Below are 10,946 nucleotides of genomic sequence, written 5' to 3' on the forward strand. Positions count from 1 at the left end.
GGAGTTTAGAGTATGGTACGCGGAGCGGATGGAGAGGGAGCGTGAGGAACGGGCTGCGATATGTGACGCTAAAAAGCAGCAGATTGCATTGCAAACACACGCTAAGAGAGAGGAGTTCGAGCGAGAAACACGGGCTAGGAGAGAGAAGCTCGAGCGAGAGACACGCGCTAAGAAGGAGCAGCTTGAGCTAGAAATGCGTGAAAAGAAAAGGCTGCTCGAGATAGAGATGCGCGAAAAGAAGAGACTGTTGGAACTAGAATATGAGGATTTGCAGCAGTGGCTTGAGAGGGAAAACGCTGAATATACGTGGTCTGAGAGCCAGAGTAGTCAACCAGTGGATGAGGTGTGCTCTGAAAGCAGTTACATCGGGAGCGATTTGAATTTACGTGAGACTGACCCTGTACCTCGTCATGACCTTTCGCTAGAGAAAGAAACTCTGAAAGAGTATGACAGGGAGGTAAACAGTCAAAAGACTAGGAGACTCGATAAGCTTATTGAAGCGCAGGAATGCTTCGTGAGCATGGAACAAGAACGTTCCATTCAGAGTAAAGGGTATTTTGAAACCTGTGAGAGGTCAAGCGCACTTTATTCAGAGGTAGGATTGCCTCTGAATAGCTCCGCTGAAGGAGCAATAAAAGGTCTCCTAGGTAATGCCGGCGAATGCCATAATGAAAGCTCTGATGTAGCAGCTACCTATTGTTTTGGGCCACTGGAGATAGCAACAGACGCTACGGACATGGTTTTTCACCATGATTATAACTTGCCCATACAGAGAGATGGCTTGTGTTCTCGGGAAATTGTAGATGATGCTGTTAGAAGAATATTGGAGCAAAATGCAAAAGCACTTGTTGAAGAACAGAGAGTAGAGTTGCAATGTAGGTCAGCTATATGTGACAATGAGGGTAATCACGATGACCCAGGCAGAAGGGTTGAAAGTATTGATGAACAAGCAATACAGAAAGCTGAAGGGATGGAAAGTGAACCAGAAGGCAGTAATGGTCCAGCAGGTTATTGTACGAGGAAGGACGCCGACTGGTGCTCTTTGGCATCTTCGGTTGAAGAGGTCGCTTCTGTTAAGATGTCTCAACGATTAGCGGCTTACGAGCTCAAGCAAGGCGTTCGTGGGAAGGATGAAATGATTCAGGCGTGGTTGTACTGGTGCGCCTGGAGGCAACGCCTCCGACTGGCATACAGACATTCCAGCGTGTATGCTTGTGATTTCGAGGTTGGGAACCTGGTGATACACAGCTTTAGGTTCATACGAGCTTACGGTCGAGAATTCTTCCACTGGCTTCCGATTCCTTACTCTTGTCAAATGGTTAGAGCAGTTAAACGTCTTGTATGGGACGCTATAACTTAAGCGTCAAATTCGATTTCCCGCTGGTTTCTTTTGGATCTTGCTTGCGGACCATGGAAGGGTGTTGCTTGTAAATATTTGAAGAAGTTACATGCAATGTAACATTAACATGATGTATAGTTTTTGAGATGATAGGGTATATATGATAAAAAAAAGGGGTGGTGTAATACTAATTTGGGGATTTTCACAATCCGCTAGATGTGTCCATACTTTTTCTCACTTCTTGCGTATTTTGAGGTTAGTGAATGTGGACCTTTGGGCAATGCAGTGAACTGTGTGGCGGACATATGTGGGTAAATTGTGGTGCAGTGCGAAACGTGCACTCAACGGCAGTTTTTTTTTTCTTCTCGAAAAAAAAAAAAAAAACTTTTCTTATTGTTGTTGGTTGAATGTTACGTTCTGTGGACTCGGTGTTTCGACGTGAGACATGTCAACGAAGAAGCAGTGTGGTGCCATCGGTGATGTGTTGAACTGCGTGGTGCAAATATGTGGTTTAATTGTGACGTAGTGCAGAACGCGCACTCATCGGCAGTTTTTTTTTTTAGAAAAAAAAAAAACTTGAATGAAAGGGGGGCGTATGTGATGTGTGGTGCGCGTTCAAAGTGCGCGCCTTCGAAAAGTGCGCGTCACGGAAAAAAAAAACAAAAGGAGAAATACCAGAGTGCACGTGCGGTGCTGCTTAAACAAGAATGACGACGTTAAAGAGCGTCAAGCACGAGGATGCGTGGCAGGACGTGAAGTAAACAAAAGGTAAAACATCCAATGGGCAGCGAACACGGAGATTTCAAGGCCCAATGGCTTGACACCACGAAACAGCAGTATCTCCAATGAGAACGAGACAAGTGGGCCAGAGCTGAAGCAGGAGCCTGGGGAGACGAGAGCAAGGGGAATTCGAGGCAGGCAGTGCAAGCGGAAGGTCGTCACCGGACCGGGCGCTGAAGATGGGCCGTTGGGTTCCGGACCCGAGCCTACAGGACTTCCACCGGCCGGGGCCTCCTGCTGTCGGGTTCCCGCTCCAAAGGACCGTGGCCATCCGGTCCTGAACTCCTTTCCAGGGCCTGCGGACTTTGGTTCCGGCAGGCGAGCTACAGCCGTCGGGCTCCGGGCCCGAGCTGTGCGCCCAGCTGCTTGACTAGGTCGACCCTAGTTCCCGGACGCGTCGCCACCAGCCTGCGTTCTCCCGTCTCCGACGTGTCCACGCTCCTCAAGCCGAAACCATCACGATTTGGTAGGGCTTTTCGACGTGTCGCCAGCAGCCAGCGTTCCCTCGTCCTCGTCCAGCCCACGCACTGACGCAGGAGTCACGGCGTTCCGGTTTCTCATCACCGCCGAAAACCAACTTGTGGGTGAGACTGCACCGATACTCTTGCGCTACTCCCATCACTCAGCCCCTTTCGAACGTTAGGTTTAGTTACTGACTTTGAACGTTCTTGTTGGGTGTTTACAGATGTGTTTCGTCATGTCCAGTCAACTGTTTATTAAGTGTTTTGTTTTGTGAGGAATCTTTGCCTTTTTACTTTTCAATTAAACTTTTTGTGTGTTTCTTGGAAACCGAACGGCTTTGTCCTTATTAACAAAACTCTCTGAGGCTCAGCCCGGGAGAAAAACAAATCAGCAACAAGAACCTTGCATCACAGGCAGACACTTGAAAGAAACGTCGCCGGCTCGTGGCCATGCGATCAGCACAAAGTTATCCAGAGTCACCACACAATACGGGCCGAAACCCGATCGATCTTGGTCTAATAAAAGCACCCGTTACCCAAAGGGCTCCAGGCTCACTGCATGTATTAGCTCTAGAATTGCCACAGTTATCCAAGTAGGAAGAAACGATCTAAGGAACCATAACTGATTTAATGAGCCATTCGCGGTTTCGCCTTATTTCGGCATGTACTTAGACATGCATGGCTTAATCTTTGAGACAAGCATATGATTACTGGCAGGATCAACCAGGTAATCGTTCGACTGCGCGTCCGTCCTCGCCTTCGGCGGGCCGGACGCAGTCTGTGTGCGGCGGAGGCCACCTTCAGGCGCCCCAACACGCTTATTTTGCACTCCGAGATGACGGCGTTCGAGCTCGCTACGGCACAACCTTCCCGAAAGACGAGTGGGAGCCGTGCGGCAAGAAGCACGTTCATGCTCGCTCTTTTTCGTTGCATCGACTCGGTCGCGCCGTGCGGGTTGCCCAAGCCCGCTGCACTGTCGGTGGACCGGCCGGAACTAGCAACGGAGCCGAGACTGCAAAGCCGCCAGACGACGGGTCACGCCCGCGTCTTCGGCGCTTTCGCATCTGAATCGCCCGAGGACGACACGGAACACACCTCGATATCGTGGTAAAACGGCACCGTCACCGTCCGACAACCAGCCCCTAACGCATCAAGCGGATGAGGCTGCAGACGACTGCCGTGGATTCCCCTGGAGCAGACCCGAGGACACGCTTGACGAGGCCGAAGCCCGCCGCATATCAGACACCCGGTCGCTTTCGCGTACGCCGCTCACGAGAACCCCCACATAATAGCAGCGATAAGTACCCAGACCTCCTTGGGCACTAATACGAGCGTACTCGAGAAAATTTCACCGCGGGTGTGCCCCGAAACGTGTGGCACGTTGAGCGTGCCACAAGTCTACGTCGCTCTCAAACCCGCCGAGGTCGTAGAATTTGCGACCCTACTCACGAAATTCCCACCGAGGATACGGCCGCAAACGTACCGCACCTTGGGTAGGCCACGAGTTTGTGCAACACTACGCTGACGGCACAGCACCGAGGTCGTGCGCGCACGCACGGGAAAATTCCGCCGCGGTTTCTGCCGAAAACGTGAGGCACCACGACTCTCCGCAAGTTCGCGTCGACTGCGAAAGACCGAAGTCGTGAACGACGTGTCCGCTACTCGCCGCCGACACGCTGGACACCAAACGTACAACGACTCGACGGCGTCGTAGAGGCCCACGACGCGGTTTTCCTTAACGACGTCTCGGCGTGGCACCGACAGGTTAGAACGGCCGACCAACGTTCCCTGTCCGCCGTTCGGCTCAGTCGAAGGGCTCGGCGACTTCGGCAACGCTGCGAAGCCGCACGGTGACGCACGCCATGTCCCCATTTTTTTTTTTCTTTCTGCGTCTGCCGGGGTGCCCCTATAATAGCAGCGATAAGCACCCAGACCGCCGTGGGTCGCTCGCCCCGGCTGACGTGGTTTTTCGTACTCCTGCGGCGGTCGCCGTCAAGCACGTCCAAATACGCTACTTTCGTGGGCGCATTCACGCTCTTTCGCTTCGCCGGAGTGCCAGCACTCACTCTGCCAAAAACGGCGAACATCCGAGCGGCGGTTCCCACTTTTGCGTCGGCGTCGCAAACCCCGCCCCGGCAGACGAGGTTTGCCGTACTCGTGCGACGGTGGCCGGCGGGCACGTCGAAAGACGCCGATATCGTGCGCGAATTGGCGCACCTTGGCTTCACCGGAGTGCCGCCACTGACTCCTCCAAAAACGGCGAAGATCCGAGCGGCGCTTCCCACTTTCGCATCGGCGTCCCGAACTCCGCCCCGGCTGACGCGGTTTACCGTACTCGTGCGACGGTCGCCGGCGAGCACGTGGAAAGACGCCGATATCGTGCCCGAATCGGCTCCGTTCGGCTTCGCCGGAGTGCCAGCACTGGCTCGGCGAAAGACGACGAACATCCGAGCGACGGTTCTCACTATTGCGTACGCGTCGCAAACCCCGCCCCGGCAGACGCACTTTGCCGTACTCGTGCGACGGTCGCCGGCGAGCACGTAGAAAGACGCCGATATCGTGCCGGAATCGGCCCCGTTTGGCTTCGCCGGAGTGCCAGCACTCACTCGGCCACAAACGGCGAACATCCGAGCGGCGGTTCCCACTTAGCCGTCGGCGTCCCGAACTCCGCCCCGGCAGACGCGGTTGCCGAGCTCGTGCGACTAGCGACCGCGAAGCCGTCTCGCGACGCCGCTTTCGTGCGCGGCTCCCACTGCGACCTGGGTCACCCGAGGTCGACGAGCAAAAAAGAATGTCGAAAAAAAATTTTTTTTTTTGCGTCTGCCGGGGTGCCCCTATAATAGCAGCGATAAGCACCCAGACCGCCATGGGTCGCTCGCCCCGGCTGACGTGGTTTTTCGTTTTCCTGCGGTGGTCGTCGTCAAGCACGTCCAAACACGCCACTTTCGTGGGCGCATTCGCGCTCTTTCGCTTCGCCGGAGTGCCAGCACTCACTCTGCCAAAAACGGCGAACATCCTAGTGGCGGTTCCCACTTTTGCGTCGGCGTCGCCAACCCCGCCCCGGCATACGCGGTTTGCCGTACTCGTGCGGCGGTGGCCGGCGGGCACGTCGAAAGACACCGATATCGTGCGCGAGTCGATGCTTCTTGGTCTCGCAGGAGGGCCGCCACTCACTCCTGCAAAAACGGCGAAGATCCGAGCGGCGCTTCCCACTTTTTCGTCGGCATCGCAAACCTCGCCCCGGCAGACGCGCTTTGCCGTACTCGTGCGACGGTCGCCGGCGAGCACGTCGAAATACGCCGATATCGTGCCCGAATCGGCCCCGTTTCGCTTCGCCGGAGTGCCAGCACTCACTCGGCCAAAAACGGCGAACATCCGAGCAGCGGTACCCACTTAGCCGTCGGCATCCCGAACTCCGCGCCGGCTGACGCGGTTGCCGAGCTCGTGCGACTAGCGACCGCGAACGCGTCTCGCGACGCCGCTTTCGTGCGCGGCTCCCATTGCGACCTGGGTTACCCGAGCTCGACCAGCAAAAAAGAAGGTCGAAAAAAAATTTTTTTTTTCTGCGTCTGCCGGGGTGCCCCTATAATAGCAGCGATAAGCACCCAGACCGCCGTGGGTCGCTCGCCCCGGCTGACGTGGTTTTTCGTACTCCTGCAGCGGTCGCCGTCAAGCACGTCCAAATACGCCACTTTCGTGGGCGCTTTCGCGCTCTTTCGCGTCGCCGGTGTGCCAGCACTCACTCTGCCAAAAACGGCCAACATCCGAGCGGCGGTTCCCACTTTTGCGTCGGCGTCGTAAACCCCGCCCCGGCAGACGCGGTTTGCCCTACTCGTGCGACGGTCGCCGGCGAGCGCGTCGAAAGACGCCGATATCGTGCGCTAATTGGCGCTCCTTGGCTTCTCCGGAGTGCCGCCACTCACTCCTCCAAAAACGGCGAAGATCCGAGCGGCGTTCTCCACTTTCGCATCGGCGTCCCGAACTCCGCCCGGGCTGACGCGGTTTACCGTACTCGTGCGACGGTCGCCGCCGGGCACGTCGAAAGACGCCGATATCGTGCCGTAATCGGCCCCGTTTGGCTTCGCCCGAGTGCCAGCACTCACTCGGCCAAAAACGGCGAACATCCGAGCAGCGTTTCCCACTTTCGCATCGGCGTCCCGAAGCCCGCCCCGGCAGACGCGGTTTACCGTACTCGTGCGACGGTCGCCGCCGGGCACGTCGAAAGACGCCGATATCGTGCCGTAATCGGCCCCGTTTGGCTTCGCCCGAGTGCCAGCACTCACTCGGCCAAAAACGGCGAACATCCGAGCAGCGTTTCCCACTTTCGCATCGGCGTCCCGAAGCCCGCCCCGGCAGACGCGGTTTGCCCTACTCGAGCGACGGTCGCCGGCGATCACGTCGAAAGGCGCCGAATTCGTGCACGAATCGATGCTTCTTGGTCTCGCAGGAGGGCCGCCACTCACTCCTGCAAAAACGGCGAAGATCCGAGTTGCGCTTCCCACTTTTTCGTCGGCGTCCCGAACTACGCCCCGGCTGACGCGGTTTACCGTACTCGTGCGACGGTCGCCGGCGGGCACTTCAAAATACGCCGATTTCGTGGGCGCATTCACGCTGTTTCGCTTCCCCGGAGTGCCAACACTCACTCTGCCGAAAGCGGCGATCATCCGAGCGGCGGTTCCCACTTTTGCGTCGGCTTCGCAAACGGCGCCCCGGCAGACGCGCTCGTGCGACGTACTCGTGCGACGGTCGCCGGCGAGCACGTCGAAAGACGCCGATATCGTGCTCGAATCGACCCCGTTTCGCTTCGCCGGAGTGCTGCCAGTCACGGCGCAGAAAACGGCGAACAAGTGTTTTTTTTTTTTTTTCCTAGAATTTGTGTTATAGAAGGCACATTTGATATCGGACGATAATTTTCAACTTTATCACGCGCACCGATTTTCGTGTAGAGGTTTGCAAGTTTATGGGAATTTCTCCACTTGGAATAATGCGATTTAGTAGTACTACGAGAACTTCATGGATGTACTCAAGGGTACGGGGCAAGTCAGTTACGTCAACACCTGCAGATTTTTTACACTTCAAACTGAAAATTGTTGGTTGTGAGTCCTCGTGTGATATTAAAGGCCGATTCGCTAACACATAGAACAAAGAAAGAAAGGAAGAAAAAACGCCCGCGCTCGCTCAAGAAACCTGGGTTCGCAACAAGTGGCAACAACAAGCAACCGAGCGAGTGCGCCAAAACCCGTGGCGGCCGAACAAACGCGAAGTCCCAACCGCGTCAGCCGGGGCGGCACGGGACAGGAAAAATCACTTCAGCCGGGGCGGCGGGGCACCGAATAAACCTCGTCACCTCGTCGCAGGATAAAAGAGGAAACAAAAAGTCTAAACAGCGTCTGCTGGAGCGAATGCGTAATAAAACAACAACAACAACAAAAAAAAACACCCGCGCTCAAGAAGTCTGCAATCCTCACAAAAGGCGACTGTGACCGAGCAGCGTCAGCCGGGGCCGTGCGGAAACGGAAAAACCGCGACTACCGGGGCGTCGAGGCACCGAAAAATCCACTTCAGCCGCGGCGAAAAAAAAAAACAAAAAGAAAGACGGAGGGGGGGGGGGAACCACGTCTGCCGGGGCGAAGGAAAAAAAAAACGCGTCTGCCGGGGCGAGCCCGGGTGCGGCACCACCGGGAAAACTGTGGCAAACAGACATGGCGATCGAGTGAGTGGGCCGCCAGCCAGGCTCAGCCAAAAAGTGCAAAGTCCGAACCGTGTCAGCCGGGGCGACGCAAAAACCGCGTCAGCCGGGGCGGCGCGAAAACCGCGTCAGCCGGGGCGGCACGAAACCGCGTCAGCCGGGGCGGCGCGAAAACTGCGTCAGCCGGGGCGGCGCGAAAACCTCGTCAGCCGGGGCGAGCGAAAAGGGGGGGGGGGAACCACGTCTGCCGGGGCGAAAGAAAAAAAAACGCGTCTGCCGGGGCGAGCCCGGGTGCGGCACCACCGGGAAGACTGTGGCAAACAGACATGGCGATCGAGTGAGTGGGCCGCCAGCCAGGCTCAGCCCAAAAAGTGCTAAGTCCGAACTGCGTCAGCCGGGGCGGCGCGAAAACCGCGTCTGCCGGGGCGGCACGAAACCGCGTCAGCCGGGGCGGCGCGAAAACTGCGTCAGCCGGGGCGAGCCCGGGTGCGGCACCACCGGGAAAACTGTGGCAAACAGACATGGCGATCGAGTGAGTGGGCCGCCAGCCAGGCACAGCCGAAAAGTGCTAAGTCCGAACTGCGTCAGCCGGGGCGGCAAAAACCGCGTCAGCCGGGGCGGCGCAAAAAACCGCGTCTGCCGGGGCGGCACGAAACCGCGTCAGCCGGGGCGGCGCGAAAACTGCGTCAGCCGGGGCGAAAGAAAAAAAAACGCGTCTGCCGGGGCGAGCCCGGGTGCGGCACCACCGGGAAAACTGTGGCAAACAGACATGGCGATCGAGTGAGTGGGCCGCCAGCCAGGCACAGCCGAAAAGTGCTAAGTCCGAACTGCGTCTGCCGGGGCGGCACGAAACCGCGTCAGCCGGGGCGGCGCGAAAACCGCGTCTGCCGGGGCGGCACGAAACCGCGTCAGCCGGGGCGGCGCGAAAACTGCGTCAGCCGGGGCGAGCCCGGGTACGGCACCACCGGGAAAACTGTGGCAAACAGACATGGCGATTGAGTGAGTGGGCCGCCAGCCAGGCACAGCCGAAAAGTGCTAAGTCCGAACTGCGTCTGCCGGGGCGGCACGAAACCGCGTCAGCCGGGGCGGCGCGAAAACCGCGTCTGCCGGGGCGGCACGAAACCGCGTCAGCCGGGGCGGCGCGAAAACTGCGTCAGCCGGGGCGAGCCCGGGTGCGGCACCACCGGGAAAACTGTGGCAAACAGACATGGCGATCGAGTGAGTGGGCCGCCAGCCAGGCACAGCCGAAAAGTGCAAAGTCCGAACCGTGTCAGCCGGGGCGACGCAAAAACCGCGTCAGCCGGGGCGGCGCGAAAACCGCGTCAGCCGGGGCGGCACGAAACCGCGTCAGCCGGGGCGGCGCGAAAACTGCGTCAGCCGGGGCGGCGCGAAAACCTCGTCAGCCGGGGCGAGCGAAAAGGGGGGGGGGAACCACGTCTGCCGGGGCGAAAGAAAAAAAAACGCGTCTGCCGGGGCGAGCCCGGGTGCGGCACCACCGGGAAGACTGTGGCAAACAGACATGGCGATCGAGTGAGTGGGCCGCCAGCCAGGCTCAGCCCAAAAAGTGCTAAGTCCGAACTGCGTCAGCCGGGGCGGCGCGAAAACCGCGTCTGCCGGGGCGGCACGAAACCGCGTCAGCCGGGGCGGCGCGAAAACTGCGTCAGCCGGGGCGAGCCCGGGTGCGGCACCACCGGGAAAACTGTGGCAAACAGACATGGCGATCGAGTGAGTGGGCCGCCAGCCAGGCACAGCCGAAAAGTGCTAAGTCCGAACTGCGTCAGCCGGGGCGGCAAAAACCGCGTCAGCCGGGGCGGCGCAAAAAACCGCGTCTGCCGGGGCGGCACGAAACCGCGTCAGCCGGGGCGGCGCGAAAACTGCGTCAGCCGGGGCGAAAGAAAAAAAAAACGCGTCTGCCGGGGCGAGCCCGGGTGCGGCACCACCGGGAAAACTGTGGCAAACAGACATGGCGATCGAGTGAGTGGGCCGCCAGCCAGGCACAGCCGAAAAGTGCTAAGTCCGAACTGCGTCTGCCGGGGCGGCACGAAACCGCGTCAGCCGGGGCGGCGCGAAAACCGCGTCTGCCGGGGCGGCACGAAACCGCGTCAGCCGGGGCGGCGCGAAAACTGCGTCAGCCGGGGCGAGCCCGGGTGCGGCACCACCGGGAAAACTGTGGCAAACAGACATGGCGATTGAGTGAGTGGGCCGCCAGCCAGGCACAGCCGAAAAGTGCTAAGTCCGAACTGCGTCTGCCGGGGCGGCACGAAACCGCGTCAGCCGGGGCGGCGCGAAAACCGCGTCTGCCGGGGCGGCACGAAACCGCGTCAGCCGGGGCGGCGCGAAAACCGCGTCTGCCGGGGCGGCACGAAACCGCGTCAGCCGGGGCGGCGCGAAAACTGCGTCAGCCGGGGCGAGCCCGGGTGCGGCACCACCGGGAAGACTGTGGCAAACAGACATGGCGATCGAGTGAGTGGGCCGCCAGCCAGGCTCAGCCCAAAAAGTGCTAAGTCCGAACTGCGTCAGCCGGGGCGGCGCGAAAACCGCGTCTGCCGGGGCGGCACGAAACCGCGTCAGCCGGGGCGGCGCGAAAACTGCGTCAGCCGGGGCGAGCCCGGGTGCGGCACCACCGGGAAAACTGTGGCAAACAGACATGGCGATCGAGTGAGTGGGCCGCCAGCCA

This window comes from Rhipicephalus microplus, unplaced genomic scaffold (genome assembly GCF_043290135.1).
Source record: "Rhipicephalus microplus isolate Deutch F79 unplaced genomic scaffold, USDA_Rmic scaffold_137, whole genome shotgun sequence".
Lineage (NCBI taxonomy): Eukaryota > Metazoa > Arthropoda > Arachnida > Ixodida > Ixodidae > Rhipicephalus > Rhipicephalus microplus.